The 16,766-nt window shown below is 44.1% G+C and overlaps 1 protein-coding gene across 5 annotated transcripts in view; it reads right to left on the minus strand.

The window, feature by feature from the left end:
• BACH2 (BTB domain and CNC homolog 2) overlaps positions 1-16,766 on the minus strand; it is a 187,438-nt gene that overhangs the window by 74,608 nt on the left and 96,064 nt on the right. For 3 of the 5 annotated variants that reach the window (XM_065632171.1, XM_065632172.1, XM_065632174.1), the window contains one exon: positions 8,077-8,228. The exons of 1 other annotated variant lie outside the window; for it this stretch is intronic. The gene's annotated coding sequence lies outside the window, so the exon portion shown is untranslated. Of the gene's footprint in view, positions 1-8,076; positions 8,229-8,392; positions 8,437-16,766 lie in introns of those variants that run through there. One more of the 5 variants, XM_065632175.1, reaches the window with a different exon arrangement.

Raw genomic sequence — 16,766 nt, forward strand, 5'->3', positions numbered from 1 at the left:
ACTCCACAAACCACACGGAGCAGCTCTGCAAGTGGTTAAAAGAATGAAAGAGATCCATCTACCTCTTCAAGAGAAAGGTAAACACCTTAAAAGCCTCACCACCATACAAGGGAAAAAATGAAGAGCCCGGCAGCAGGCAATGATAGTTGCACAACATGTCCTGTGTGCCATCTCTAAAAATAGCCTGTGTGGTGATACCCCTGGAAAAGACCAGCATGTCTCATTCAGCTGGAAAGCGTGGACGCGGCGAGCGGCGCGAGTGCCATCGCTGCATGACGCACTCCTTCCTGACGTTATCTTCAAAGCCGTCATGTTTGAGCTCATCTGCATCGGGTGCAGCAGTAGAAAGGAGGAGGGGGGGTGGGGGTACTTACATCTGTACTGAAAAGGGAAAATTCCACAGAAAAAATGACAACAAACATTTGCGCCGCTTATCAGCATCTGGTCACCAACAGGACTGAGACATGCAGGCGGCTGTAACAGATGCATTGTAATTCCCTGCAGCAACCACCACAGTGAAAACTAGTTATTGGTGAAGTTTTGCCCGTTTGCACCTGCAATATTTAAAACCTTGGTTACCGCATTAGCTCTTTTGCCTTTCGTGCTTTCTACCAAGGCAGGAGCCGGTTCAACGGGCGCGTTTCAGCAAAAACACAGCAACGACAGGCACCGCGCTCTCCTAAGCAGAGGGGGAGAGTTATCCCAAGCTACTTTAAAGGGATTTCATATTGCATAATAAAAGCCTCACCGCCGACAGCATGGCTATTCCACGGAACAAGCACATGTGCCTCTAAGTGCCCCCAGCACCACATATCCTCCGTGCCACGCGGCGTTACTCAGAGCGAAAATGTGTTGTCTTACACAGCCCGATCCTCAAAATCAACACCTCCCCTTCCCTCCCCTGCCAAGCCTGGGAAACCTGGAAAAGTAACAAAGCGACAAGAAAGTAGTGAAGCTCAAGCTTCCACAAAGCAGAAAGCAAGTTTTCAGCCTCTACCTTTGGTTCTGCAGCTCTTGGATAGATGTTCTCTCTACTCATCCATCGCAAGAATGACATCAGATCGAGAAGCTTGACTTGCACAGGCACACTCATTCTCTGGAAATGCCACGGCTACTTAATGAGTGAAGCTGGGACAGCACCAAACCTTACACCACGAAGTTACGAATTTCCCTGCATACGCTGACAACGTCTCTCTCTAATGTTTCTCTTGGCCGCAAGCTGACATATCAATTAATGTGGTCAGAACAGATTTTAGCAGCTCAAGATATTGCAACTAATTTAGCGGATTCCTAACCAGTGCAACTACCTGGAAAAGCTACCGAGACAGCATATTTCAATGCTGTCACCCTAAAAACCAAACCAGAAGGATTTTACGTGCCAAAAGTTAACCCTGAGAACTTTTTTTTCTTGATACTCAGCAGATTTGTACAGATTTCCTTTTTTTTTCTCTTTTTTTCTTTTTCTTTGCCAGAAGATGAAGTTCTGGATCAACAGTTGACGTTAAGCCAGTGAAGCTTCAGATGACTGATTTTAAAGATCTTCCAGTCCTCTCCAAAGCTGCTTTTTCCAGAGAGCAGAACAATTCTGCTTCCAAAATTCTTTCATCACTACCTCTTAACTTATGCACTAAGCCTAATTCCTTTTTTTATTTTTTCTTTTTTTTTTTTTTTAAATAAGAAGTTCATGAATTAACATAGCTAGACCACACCACAAGTAAACTCTGCCCCTCCTTCCAACACAGACCCATTTACAAGCATTTAAGCCTGGGACTCACCAAATAGAGCCAAAGCTGCAGGCGAGCCAGTCATCAGAGTTGAGAGAAGGATTATGCTTGCTCTACAAATTCTGAAGCATTTGAGTCTTATTTTTAGTTGTACACAAAGGGCAATAAATGGAAAATCTTATTGTAACCACTGCTTTTTCATAGCCACCCACACTTCCAACACCTACAATAAAAGTATATAAATGCAAAAACCTCAGAACTCGTGGCTCATCTGAACAAGGGATGCAAACTAGCTAACTGCTGTCACCTTTTTTCCAGTTTGTATTCACAGTGCCACTATATTCTGTTAAACATCAAGGATATCTATGCACATGCAGTGTGTATCTACTGTCTGGGATCCTGCTGGATTTCCATACATTTAATTAATTGTTTTCTCTCAGTTACCTGGTCGAGCCCTTCTCTCAGTTAGCTGACCACTGACTGATTTTCAAATGCTGAAGTGGAGGAGGTGCCTCTCCCTAACTCTCAGTTTCTCCCCGTGCTGTCCAGACTACTGAGGTACAAGGATTTAGTGCTTCACTTATCTGTGAGAAATTATGACAAATACTCTACCCAGAAACTGGCAATTAAAAAAAAAATCCCTTTACACTCATAATAGTAGAACTTCAAACAAATTGGTGTCAAGGATGATTTCATTGTGTATAAATCCACTTCAAGTTGCTTTGCAAAGTACTCTCTAATTTTATACCTTAAGCTCCCACATCTACTACAATGCCAGTTTACCCTCCTGTCTGTCCTATGCCTGATTCTTCCAATTTACCAAAAGCAACACAAGCATGTACCTAATTATGAATCTGAAAACCTGCAGAAAGCTAACCCAATTAGCTGAATAAAAAAGAAATAAATAAAGAAAAAAGTTCCGTTTTAAGATCAGACTCAACAAGAGTATAGGTGATGCCACGTCTGGGAACGGGGAAAGGAAAGTGAGCAATCTCATGTCATGAATTACCTTGTTGTCTCTGAAAATGCAAGTTATTATAGCCAGAAAAGCATCCATTATAATGCTTTTACTCCTCAACTCTTCGCAAATCATAACAGGAAACATGTCCCATAAGCTAGCAATCAATATTTAACAAAATAATCTAAGGCAAAGCGCCAGTTCCAGAAAAATGCACCTTTACCTGCACTTGCTCATGAGTTGCCTGCTAGACCCAAGGGTCTATCACCCTCTTGCAGCCCCCGGCAAGGTGAGCGCAGAGCCAGCCACTCTATGCGCCCGCCGCCGACATCAGGTGTGCTCTTCTCTGGCGAAGATTTAGGTCGTAGGACCCGTGTGCTGAAGGCTGCAGAAGCACGGGTATCTAAGTATTATGAAAATAAATGGGTCATACACCACTGAGCTACCGACCACACCACCCCCAAGCCGGGCGCTGAATGACTGTGCAGGGCTCTGCCAGAGGGACAGGACGGGTTGAACCAGCAGTGAAAACAAAACTGATGTGGTGAGACGGATTTTACTTTTCACTGGTTCGGGTTACAGAGAAAGTTGATCTCGCCGTCACTATCTCATCTTTTCTTTAAAAGAAAATAAAAAATGAAGCAAACCGTGGGCAGGTAAGCTGTCCCATGGAAATGGGTTGGCATCTCGCTCCCCGGGGCCAGGGGAAGTGCTGCTGTCCCGGGGCGACGGGAGGGCTGTGACTCAGTCCCTGGGGCTGACACACGCACGCACCCGGGCTGTCACCTGCCGCGCCGAAAAATAAAAGTCCTTACCACAACACGGCGGCCACGTGGGAAACGCCGAGTAAACAGATCAATGACACTGTGCGCCCACGCGGCCCCTCGCACTGCTGGGGTGATGAACAAACAAACCCGCGGGCAATGGCAGCACAGGGGGGAGGTGCCGGAATAATTCGGTTTTGTACCACACGCTATATTGCAACAAACACCATCCTTCATTGTACCATCTAAACACAAGCAGGGTGCCGTTCCTGGCCATATTGCCCGCGGTCACCACGTGTCCCTGGATGGGGATGCCCCCGGCACAGGGCTCTTGGTCAGAGACATCGAGAGAGGGAACGTCAGCTCACTGCCCACACACGTGTGTGAGCACAGCTGCTCTGCGTGGAGCTACACCGGCGCTTTTCAGACCATATTGAATATATTTGTCTAGATATATATTTTATTTTTTAATATCTATTTTTATAAATATATTTTAATAGATATAAAATACATATATTTTATGTATACACACACACATACGTGTACATTTAAAAATACATTTAATGAATAGGTATATTTGCAGCAAACAGTTATCAAAGCCATCCCCAGCCACCCAGGCTTGGGGCGCAGCCTGCCTCAGGGACAGAAGCACCAATGGTGCTGGGGAGCACCTGATCACACTGAGAGACCGATGCAGTGCCAGCAGCAGTCAATGCCTTTATGTGTTCTCAACAGGGGGGCAGCAGGAGTAACTGGATTAATTAGCGGCAAAGAAGAATTCCCCTAGAATGTAGGAAAATGCTTTTTGGCTGATGCAAGCACCATGCCCAGGACAGGGTGCCACGGAAGACTGTGGAGCTTCCTGGGGTGGGAGATGCTCCATATCCACATCCAGCCCTGCTATGCTGGTACCAAAAAAGGGTAAGAAAATGCCTTCTCCACCATAAAACTGGCACTTCAATAGGAAAAGGTACCAGAAAAATAATGAAATCCAGATATGGCCACATCTTGCACCAGAAGCCTGTAAGATAAAACCACCTGGGTCCTCGGCTATGGCTGTGGCACCTGGGAGGTGGGTTTGGTACCAAGAGTTAGGAGTGTTTGGTAAGTCAGTGTTCAAAGGGATGCGACTTCATCTTCAGAAGTCTGATTTCCTTCTTAATCCAATCAAGTTACCTGACCTTTCAGTGCAGATTTTTAAAAAGATACGTTTTTCCCAGGCTGTGGTGGTAGGCGTGTGGCAGACATTTAATCACCAAAATCTGCATCTTAAAATTTTACATTATTTACATCTGCCTACAGATGGTCGCAGGACAGATTTCAAGAAATCTTTTAAATTTTTTTAAAATATTCTGAAGAACTCCTATCTAGTAACTATGAAATTTGTATGCAGAGCTGAGTTTTGGGTTGCCTTTTTTTTTTTTTCCCCCATGAACAAAGCACTTAAAGGCCATGGCTAGATTCTCAACACTGCATAAGCAGTAGAAATCAGGACAATTAGAGGCAGAACGCCTTTGATTAGGAGGGTATTTTTGCCTCTTTTAAAAGAAAAGACACGGGGGTAGACCAAAGTGAGAACTGTGAGCAGAGCATGGAAATTGCCAGGAATCACTGCCGGTCTTTGCTGGGATGCCTTGCAGCCCTGCCCCAGCATCTGCTCCAGGGCACGGCCGCGTCCCCAGCACCCGTGCAAAGCCCTGTTCCTACGCTGCCATTAGCGATCCTTCAGGATAACGAACCGTGAGCTACACGGCTTCTCCCTAATTCCTGTACTCTCTCATTATAACACACGTAGTCAAAGCTGCCCAGGATTAATTCCCAGGGGACCTAGAGATGTTCTTTTTTTTTAAAATCTCAGTACCATAACAGGGTTGGGCAATCTGCTGCGTCAGAACAAGGAAGGTACATTCTGCTGTGAATTCAAACATCAATACGTATTATTGTTATGGAGAACCCATCAATCAGCATCATAATAATATTAAAAAAACTAACTAACAAATGGAAGGAGAGGGAGGGTGTATTTGTTTACGGAATACACTGCAGCCTGGGAAAAGCAAGAAGAATACAGTTGTTACAGCTGGGTCAACCTTGTGCAACTGTTCTTTCCAACAGGGCTAACGAACAAGGGAAAGTTTGCTTCTTTCTGTGGGAATTGCTGTAACAAGGTAATTGTTACAAGCAGAGTTCGTTATCAAAAAAAGCCAGACAGCAGGAAACACCTAGAAATTCCGTAAGCAACCAGCATCTACCCTCGCATCTACCTCTGCCAGCGCAGATCTGCATGCACAATGGGTGCAACACCAGCCAACAACCTGCGAGGTGATACATGTTTTCTAGGAGTTAGAGCACACATCATGCTTTAAAAGTTCAGCATTTCCGGAGCACACAACTACAGTAAAAAAAAGAAAAAAAAGAAAAAGTAAGGAAAGCACATATTTGGTGTTGGCTCCTACATCCTTCCACTAGTTTTCAAGTTTCTTTGGCCCTCAGACCTGATTTTACTGTTGGGAATTGAGACTTGGGATTATTTGCAGCACCAGAGGCAGCAGGACAAAACTTCCTATGTGTTTCTTGGAATGACAGAGGGTTTTTTCCATCTTTGTCCATTCAGTTTCTGGCTGTTTTTTCAAGTCCCCTAAGAAGGATGCCATTTTTAAAGTTAGTTCCTCTGAAGGAGTTTTTACTAATGATTTTGCAAGATGCCTAATGATCAGCTTTTCAAGCATCATGAGAAAAGTCTGCAAAAAATCGTGAATAAGGCTTCCAAATCTCGTGGGAATGGTGCAAAGTAGGACTAACGAACAACGTGTTGTTTCTGCCAGCCCAGCTGTTACAACTCGTATTTTCAAGTTTTCTTCCCTTAAGACAAACACTAGAAACAAGTTTCAAGCCAGACCCAAAATTCTCTCGTAGTCAGATGATTCCTGCTGTTGGGATGCTGATTAATGACTGAACCATATATTGCCAAGCTCACAACAAAATGGAAACACTCTCCCTTTTTCGGAAAACAAAATCAAACCAACACCTTGTAAGGCCTCTGACAGCAAATTTTGTTACTATCCAGCCTTTCTCCATTGCCTACTACTTCACTGTTATTTTTGCTGATATTCATCACATCAGAAAAAATTTTCCCCTCTCTTTAAAAACTGAATTGCTATATGCATTAAAAACCCTTGTCCTCCTTCTGCAATAGACTTTTCTTGTTTTAAATAATAATTTTAGTGTCACATAAGCAGATAAAGTACCTCAAACACAGGTATATTTGTAACATAAACTCTCCAGTTCCAAAATACTCCTATTTTTTTAGAAGTAATATCACAGATCAGTTCCTAAGACTAAAAATGGTGTTAGTAAGCATCCAAGAATAACTGACCAGCACCAAGTGTAGTCGGCTTCACTGCCCTGTCCCAACTAATCACTAAACTGTGTCACATTAATTTATTACTGCAGTGAATGAACAAGGGTTGGGACATGTACAGTGACATCCTGTGAACCAGTTTTGTATTATCTCTAGCCCAGGTGGCCTTTTGTCAAGCTGCTCTATACCACCACCCAGAAGATTAAAACCTCGTAACCACAATGAGATTTGGTTTTATTTTAAAAATTAACACAATAAAGTTGTGTTCAAGCCATTTTCCAAACTTGGCAGCTCTGGGCTGTCCCACCCTCTGGGCAGCACAGACCACCACATCATCCTGATAACGGTCCAGAGGCTTCTTCCACCTGCAGATCCATCCCAGAAGTAGGGTTAGAACTGCTGACAAGTTAAAAATGGTCAAACCAATTTCTCCCCTCTAGAATAGCCCACCAACTCCATTGCCGGGCTGATGCTACGAGAGGTTCAGAGGAGGATTTAGCCATGATGGGGGAGGAAATGTGTGCATGGCACCACGGGTGCTCCCCATCTTGGGAGGAAAAATCAAAGCACAGAACACACACCAGGAGCTACTACCCAGACTGAGGAGATAGGAAGGGGTCTGCAGCCCCCTCAATCCCCTTTGTCCCTAGCAGATCTGTGCATGGTTCTCTCCACCATCCTATAGCCAGGTGGAGCAGCTAACTCCACCTGGAAGGAGCTGGAGGTGGCAATGAAGAAAATACTGATGCTTAAAGAACCTTTCAGGGCAGTAGGCTGAAAGAAAAGCCACACCAGGGCTACTCCAAGGGAAGTATTCTGGAAACCCCAAAGGAGGAGGACATGAGTTTTACGATGGGAAAAATACAGGGACACCTGTGGTCTTGCTGAGCAAAGGGTGGCCTCCAAACTCGCATGGAGCACATGTGGCTTCAGCACGCGAAGGCAGGGGTACACATGCTTACCCGGTTGTGGAGAAAAATTAAGCGTAATTTGGGGGATGGGATTAAAAGAAGCTATTTTAAGTACTTCTCGCTATGATCTACTATGCTAGCAGAACACTTAGGAAAGCCTTCAAAATGACAATCACCATTTAGGTTAAAACAGCAAGTAACTACTTCAATAACAATTTATTCATCACCTAATATTTTCTGCTGAATTACAGCTTTTACAGTATTTTTCTAAAGTATGATGTTTACTGCCTCCACCTTGCCTCTCAAAGATTTTTTTCTTTTTTTTTTCTTTAAATAGAAAGGCATTTGAATTATGACTTACATGTAACTTTTCTAGGTTCTGTGCTGGCTAAAAGGTTCTCACGATGCAGGGAACAGGATTAATGGAGAAATTAAGGGGCTGCAGCAATCCATTAAGAAGTGGCCCTCCAAAGCTTTGTAGGGCAATGGTCTGGCAACTCAGTTGATAGCAACCTAAAATAAAATAAAGGCAGCTGTTAAAAAATTCAAGCATCTTTGCAAACCCCCTCTTTTTTTTTCCCCCTTCTAATTCTAAAAACATTTTGGTGTTCCTTTTTTTTTAAAACACAGAAGGTATTTATGTCAAACATAACAATTACATTATGCCCACTACATACCTCTTCTTATCTTTAAGCTCCAACACCTTACAACAAAGACTATGGTTTTTTTGCATTCATATAGCACCCAGACATATGAAGGCCCTGAGAAGAATTACAGAACAGATAAATTAACACTTCTGTGATTATTACACCAGATCATAGCACAGGTTTGGGCATGCTTATACACACATATTAAGAAATCCTTTATGATGAAGGTGGTGAGACACTGGCATAGGTTGCCCAGAGAGGTGGTAGATGACCCATCCCTGGAGACAATCAAGGCCAGGCTGGACGGGGCTCTGAGCAACCTGATCTAGTTGCAGATGTCCCTGCTCATTGTAGGGGGGTTGGACTGGATGGCCTTTGAAGGTCCATTCCAACCCAAACCATTCTGTGGTTCTATGAAAAAGCACATCACACCAGAAAGGTGTTCCAACAAAACTACCAAAACGATCTAACAGACTTTAAGTAAAAATTACTGGCTTTTGTCAAAGCTTTGCTTTGATTTTATCAAGGAATTTAAGTCAGAAACATCACATTTGTTCCTCTGTTTCCACTTTATTCTGGAGAACTTCAGGTAAAAAACACCATCAATGTAGCTCCATATCCCTGAGTTAATGCAACGTGTCATACTCCTCCATCCACCCTAAAACAAAGCTACCCGTCATTCCAGTCCGTGTCAAGAGCAAATTGGAGAGGGAGTAAAATATTCGTGTGGCCACAGCAAATTCATCGTGCTGCCTGCGCCATGCAAGGGGCTTGGAGCTCAGCCCCTCAAGGGGAGGCACCCTAGGACAGGGGCTGCTGAGAGGGGGCTGGAAGAAGGGTGAACCCCCTAGCACCCAAATCCCAGCAACCCTGCACAGCCCAGATCCCACCCAATGCCCAGGCCCAGCTGACTCCAAAAAGGTTTCCCCCATCTACTGAGGAAGTGCTCGCCCTCTGAAGTGGTTGGGGAGGAGGGTGGGAAGGAAATACTTGTGGAAGGAGAAGTAATTAGTTTTAAGTTAGAGGGATTTTCAAGTCAAAATTTTTTGGTTTTGATTTTCGAGTTGCCAGTGCCCAACACTTTACTGTGTTCTTGGAAAAAACATTCGAATGCTTGACTACTATTTACTTGAATAAAGTTGGTGATTTGGAGTGGAAAGGAAGATGATTTTCTTTTGAACAGAAGGGGATAGCAGCAGTACAAGCAGGGGCATGTATCTGTCTTCATGGGATTACTGCAAGGGCTGTGTCTGCAGAATTACCACAAACTAAAGCTACATAAAGGGAGAGGTAAGGGGAATTAAAATCCAAAAGTTTAGATTTTTTTTCTAAACTACTACTATTTTTCTGAAACTTGCAAAGCGAACTCTTCAATAAAAACTTCTGGTTTCTCAATAAATGTCTACTGAGTTCATAAAAAAGTAAAAAAAAAGAACAAAACGGAGTGCAAATGAAAGATGTTTGGTTGTTGTTTCTTATAAGTATGCTGTTCCTGGTAAAAAAATTTCAATACTTTCTGAGCACTGATGCTACAGCATTTTATTCCAAGCCTCGTAGAGAACTGGATCACTTATGAAAAGTAGGTCATTCCTTCTGGATGGCATCCTGCTAGGTGATTTACCAACAGATGCTCAAAATACTGCTACATTTAAGGATTACCTATATGTGTACTTGAAAAGAATCCTGAGGCCACATAAAGAATGCAATGCTCACAGCTCTTCAATTTATATAATTTTCTCCAATTGGGCATAACATTTGTTGACAGACTGTAAGAGGATCAAATATTTATGGTCACAAATATATATTATCTAAATTGCCTATAAAACTAAAAATATAAACTCCAAATCTGTTCAGTCATAAATCACTGGTAGAATAAAAATAACTGTTGCTTACTCAACAGCTAAAGGAATAAAGCCAGGGAAGGCTCTGTTTTTTCAAGGACAAGTTAGTTTTCTGAGCTAAAATTGCACTTGCCACAGCATGTCAGAAGAAAAGGACACTAAACAGAAGTGGGGGACAAGGAAACAAGAAAAATAAGGTGGGGGGGGAAGACCTTCAGTGCCACACTTTTCTGAGAAGGTGTGATTGATGTTCACTGCTGTAGAAAGCATGAGGCTGCATCCCAAACATTTCATTCCCTTCTGCAAATGTCTCACTCCGTATCTCACCCCATGTTCCCTAGATATTCTTGCCCTATGCAGGACGATCCGGCTAGCATCAGGTTTTACACATGATCTAAAACATGAAAGCAGGAATCTCTCTGCCCAGGGGTCAGCTTAGGGTAGACTGAAACCTAAACCCCCGCCTACGCTCAACACAAGAGCTTCTTCATGCTTTCCATTCGATAAAAGAATTTTCTTTCTGAAACGGGCAAATGATTAAAAGCAAAACAGCCACTACAGCTATAAGCTTACAAGGAATACGTGAAAACTGAGCTTATACAAAACGAAGAGCCAATAGTGCACCTACTGAAGAGGAGTTTCAGCATTTTAACGTGCTGACCGGCCAGGTTTACAGCATGGGAAGAGCTGGATCCTAGGCAGGGGAAGATGTACTTTCCTCTCCAGGGCTCACATCAAGGTCTTGGCTCTCAGCACAGACTTGCACATGTGGGCAATCAGTTATAGCATCATGAGACGCCATAACATCATTGCTCAATGTCAACTGAAGACCCAGCTCATGGGGTGTGCAAGGAAACTTTATTTTAAAAAGAAGCATCTGCCTCCACAGCTGCATAGAGAACTAGAAAAAGAACAATACTTCCAACCAGACCTTTTTAAAAAAAACGCCTTACATTGTTTAAAAACCTCTTGTACATTTTTGAACCAGGTTACCTTTTTTTTCCCCTCTCTGAGGGCTTCCAGTACTACTTGGCATCTCAAGTTAGCACTGAAGAACGCAAATGCAAAGATGCTCCAGACACCATAACTGGCAGATGGAGGCATCAAGCTCAAAATGTATTTACTTCAAGAAAACACCTTCCAGCTTGGATTTCTGTTATACAGAGGGTGCATTTCAAATAGAAGTTTTGCTGTTAATGTAAAATAATGAGACCTTTGATGCTTAAGAGGAGGAAAAGTGATAAATTCTTCATTTCCCAATGAACAAACCAAGAAAGACAATTTGAGAAGAGAGCGATGAATCTACCTGTATATTACTCTGGTTAGCATGAAGGATATTTCAAACACAGCAAATCGCATAATCATGCTCAAGAAAACCAGAGAAGCTGGGCAGACAATGAGGAAGGAGAGCAACAAATTCACAGTTGGGTTAGCAAACACACCAGCTTTCACAACAGGCACATAAAATTAGGGCTGAGTAAAATGAACCCACGCCATGAGCTGGTGAGCTGCTCACAGATGCGGACAGGAGAAAAACAATATTTAAGGAAGGCTGCGCACCAGCAAGCAGGAAGAAGGGAGCACAGATGCGCAAACAGAACTGGTGTTTTGTGAAGCGATGCCTTGCTTGGTGGAGTGCAACGCTTCTTACACAAATGCATGCAGGAATTAGTCCCAGTGAAGTCAAGGATCCAAAGCTGTTACATGCAACAGCATCACAGATTAGCAAATGTGTTTTCTTTACATTTTGTGTGTTTTCGAGTGAAGCTGAGGAATATTTCTTTCTGGTTGGAACAGCTTCATTGGAACATCTGCAGCTTGCAACTGCTTGAAGGACTGCCCAAGGCTGAGAAGGCATTTGCAATGCTCCTGACATCTAGTGCAGGATCTCTCCCTGAAATCTGTAAATTAACGCCAAGATGATATCGATACCTACGTCAGAAAAGACGCACGGCCGGGCTTCACTATCAGTGCATTTAATTTCCTTCTAATAATCTGCTTGGTTCTGCCAAAGAGAAGGAACATGCTCGTCCAGCACTCCTGCTTGTGCTCGTGTGCACTGTTTGGCCAGGGGCAGCCAAAACCAGGAATGTGAAGGGCACAGCAGCTTCTTCCCCAGTCTGCAGAGGTGGGATGCAGAAGACCACCACCACCAAGGAAGCGTGGACCAGAAGCAGGGAGGTACCTGCCCAGGACTGCAAGGACCAGCTCTGCGGCATGTCCCTATCTGGGTGAGCTGTATCAACAGTCAGTGGAGATGAGATTGAGCTGTTTCTTTCAGATAACGGCAAAACCACGTGAGGAATTGGTCTGGCTAAAAACCATGACTGAAGTCATCAGGAGAAGCAACAAGATAAGGGCCATGGACTGACTGGCAGGGAAGGCGGCTGCTGCTGCCCTGTGCTGGCCAGGGAAGTGCTCCAGGGTCTGCGAGCTGGATTTTCCCCAGCTACTTAACAACACTAACTGGGCTTAAAGGGGAAACCCTTAGAGGAGCTGGGGGATGTGCATGAGGGGAATTTTCCACCCCCTCTTGTCCTCTGGTTCCTGTTATCTCTGTGACACATCAACCAGGCTGGGCTAGGAGAGGCAGGAGACTGTAGATCAAGAGTGTTACCATAGGAACTTGTAATCTTTTTATGTAAAATCTGAATGACTTTATCATTGGAATATACTCAACTTAAAATAAAGCCAGCTTTGAAAATATTTTATCTTGGTGGTATGACTCAGGAAAGAATGGTTAGGTGTAAAAGGGAAGTTAATATACACTGTGAGGAAGAACCTTACCCAACAATATTACAAAATGACACAAGCTGAATATTGTATGCCCCATGCAGTAAAACCAATACACAGCAAAAGTCAGGTCTGACACTTTGTGTCGGATATGATGAAAATTCAGATATCTGGTGTATTCCTCCAGAAGAACTAGAGATTTTGGTTAACACACATGCAAACAGGAGAAAACAAGATGGTTCAGTGACAAGAATGAAACTGCTAGGCCTGGCATCTCAGAAGATGACACTGGATTAGGCAGCGTTGGGTCTCGCAGGTAAGGATGCTTCCTAGGGCAGCACAAAATGATGCAGCTCAGTGGGTTTATGGTCCAGAACTCCTGCCCCAATGCACGTGAACTACAGGGACACATGCCTGCCCTGCAGAAAGGATGTTCCCGCGTTGAATGATTATCACAGTCAGACTTTTACTGCCGATTTCTTTTAAAAAATGCAAATCGAGAAAACAGTTAATATACAGAATGAAAGAATGGGCCACAGGCAACCACAAAAACTTCCCATAAGATTCAGCATGTGGGGAACAGATAAGTAGATGCTGTGAAAGATGAACAATATTTAAGTATTAACACAAATGGGTTTTTTGGGAAGGTTTATCTGGCATCTCTACCAGTTTTCCTCCAAGATCCAACACAAAAATAACTACGTCTACCTACAACTGAGATGGCAGCAGCTCAACATTGCTCCCTTTTTCTCTCTATTCAGAAAAAAACCCTACTGTCTTACAACATCAGACAAACTAATTTTCGGGTGGTTTGAGACCAGGCTGAAGTCAGTGATGCATCTGCCAGTTCAGAAAGTCCAGTCCGCGGTCTCAATTTCATCAGCCCATGAAATAAGGACATACGTGTGCAACACGAGGGCAGGAGAAATCCAGCCTTTTCCTGAGATGTACAGCTGGTCCCCCATGCTCTAGCATGAAGTGAAGGAGTTATCCTGTAGCTCCTATAAACACTGAAAACAACAGCTGTGCATCAAACTATCAAGAGGGAGCCCGTGCCGATGGAGGTGTCTACCATGAGCCTGCACAAGCTGTGGTGGGGCTGAGTGGGCCAGTGCTGCATCTCACGTGAAGGAGCTGCCTCTTAGCTTCTCTGTCTTCACCCTCACACCAAGCAGGGGAAAGTCAAGAGACCCGAAAGTGTTTTGTGGGTTATCTTCACTGGTCGTAACAAACAGAGAAAGAGAAAGGCAGAATTGTGATGGGAAAGAGCTTCAAATATATGTTCCCAGTTGGGTGAGCTCAAGTCTGTTTAACAAGAAAAGCCAGAGAGGCCATGCACAGTAATGCTGAGAAAAAGGAAATGGTACTTCGTTTTAGCCAGAGTCATAAATCTTACCAGGGAGCCTCTAACGGCAAAATGGCAAGTAGGGGAATTTTTATACACAGATAATTAGTCGCGAGCTGATATCAGGTTTACTGTGCTGTATACTCTGCATTTGCAGTGCCTGCTCAACCTGCAAAGCACCTCATGAGGCTCTGGCTGCCTCGCTGCCGCTGGCTTCACCCAGAGGTGTGAGCTGAAACTCCCAGAAACCCTTACAAAAATAAAGGTGAAGATGGATATTTCTGCTCCACAGAAATCTTCCTGAGGCGAACCCACAAACATTTTTTCAATGGGGAACATGCACCATGGTTATAAAATCAGCTTTTCTGCTATAGGTGAGATGGACCAAGAGGACGCTTGTGCAACCAACAGCACCCTCATCTTCTGGGGTACAGATGCCACTCACAGATCCTGTAGAGCAGATAGTTCGGTCAGGGAAAAAGGCTGACCTACTGAAGCAGAAAATGTGGTCGAGGAAATTCATCAGCCAGGAGCAGCTGTGGAGCTGCCTCAGGAGGACTAAAGTCAACTGGGCATTCCCATCACCTGTGCTGGGAACAAGGCAGCCCAGCCACCCGCGCTTGTTCCTCGACACCTTGCTCTGTTTCACAGCACAGCCAGGGACTTCCACCAGCAACAGACGAGAGCAAAGACTCCACCGCATCTAATAATCAGACCACACTTCCAGTCAAAGAAAAGCTGCATTTCGGTTTCTAGATGAGAGGGTATCCTGGGGACATGTGCCAGCAGCACGCCGGCTGCGCTAGGTGCCAGCAAGCGTCCCCAGCGCTTCTGATGCTGCATCCCCAAAAGACACCTGAGTCAGAGAGCAGCATGGAGAGGACAGCAGCTTGCTGCTCTAAGACTGGCGGAGAGATACCTCAGTGAGCAAGAAGAGCCCATCCCGTTTGCACCAGGAGCTCTGAGGCTACAGCCTTCTCAAGCTGCCTTGGTGCTCCCAACTACTTTCTGCCCATCTTCTACACCATTCTTCTTCCCCAACCCAGCACAAAAAGGCAGTTCCACTCCATTGCTCGATCGTGCTTCTCTGCTGGTCTGAAAGATTCGGAGGCAGGTTAAGGCTACAGGACAGACCAGCTCCACCATCCTCACAAGCTTTGTCTGCACGAGGTTAGGCAGCAGCTCACTTTTGTCCAAAGCTCAGTTCACTTGCTACTGTATGTTAAACCAAAAGACCAATCTGTATTTACTGTGCTAAACTACAATTATGGGGTTTTTTTAATCATTCAGTCTAGTGGTATGCAGCTGTCACAGAAATCTTTGAACATATCAGTGGCTCTCTTTGAGCTGATTAACCAGATAAGCAACTGTAGCCAAAAGACCTGAAAGGATGGGTCCAAATTTCAAACTCTCGGCTGAGCAAAGAATTTCATTCAAAGGACTGTACAGAATGGAGGGTGGGGGGAAAAGCTTCACAACACAAACAGAAGTTGTGGTTACTACAGGTGTAAACAGCTGAAGCAGTCTCCATCACTCAGTTTAAGAATCAATGCGTACCAACCTCAAAGCGTTGCTGATGGGTGTTAAGCTGCTACACTGATCTGTGCGGATGCCAATATTCATGTGAGGTTTTTTGGACTGGAATTGAGGGAGAACTTACCAACAAATCTAAGTTTATGCGGAAGGAACCTCCGTGTGATACTGAAGAGCTCCAAGACCAAGTGCTGCAGCCCTTCACTCGAACTGCTTCCATTCAGCACATTTCTTTTGATAGCACCGCAATTTTTTTTTTTTTAATTCAAGACAGCTCCATGTATTTGCTTTTATTTCTAGCACAATGTTTACTATTCCAATCAGAACGTTCTGTAATCTCATCTAAATGCTTTATTATTAACTGCTGCACTCTCTCCCCCCCCACCTTAATAATTATCCTCAGGAGTGGTAAACATTTCAATACGAGTTACTTTAGTTAAAGCCATGAATATGCATTATTTATTTATTTAGGTAAACAGTAATTAAGAAAAATCACCCAGACCGTCTTTGAAAAGAGCACTACTTCACCAGCCTTGCCATGGGAACTGCAAGTCCCTGAAACACATACATTACATTGTCCTCCTCTGCTGTGATTTACATTTGTGGGCCTTAGATCACACAACGGCTGTCAGGAAGACAGTCCCTACAACTGTCCTAGGACAAGCAGCAAGGCCAAAGCATCCAGACTCACTCTGAAGGATCAGCAGCAGGTACCCAGATGTCAGTAGAGAAAAAAGTACCAACATCTTGGGTGCAGGATGAGGACCAGAATGCAGCTATCACCCAATATACTGATTTTGAAGTTTTTTGCAGCAAGACTACCACTACTAACACCGAAACTCTGATAATTCCCTCTGTTCTCTGTCCACGGACACAGGGCTATGTCCTTACAAATGGAGAGGCTGTCACCACCATGGACTCTCCATGCTACACTGGCGAGCAGCCAGCCCCA

The sequence above is a fragment of the Caloenas nicobarica genome, chromosome 3, assembly GCF_036013445.1.
Source record: "Caloenas nicobarica isolate bCalNic1 chromosome 3, bCalNic1.hap1, whole genome shotgun sequence".
NCBI lineage: Eukaryota > Metazoa > Chordata > Aves > Columbiformes > Columbidae > Caloenas > Caloenas nicobarica.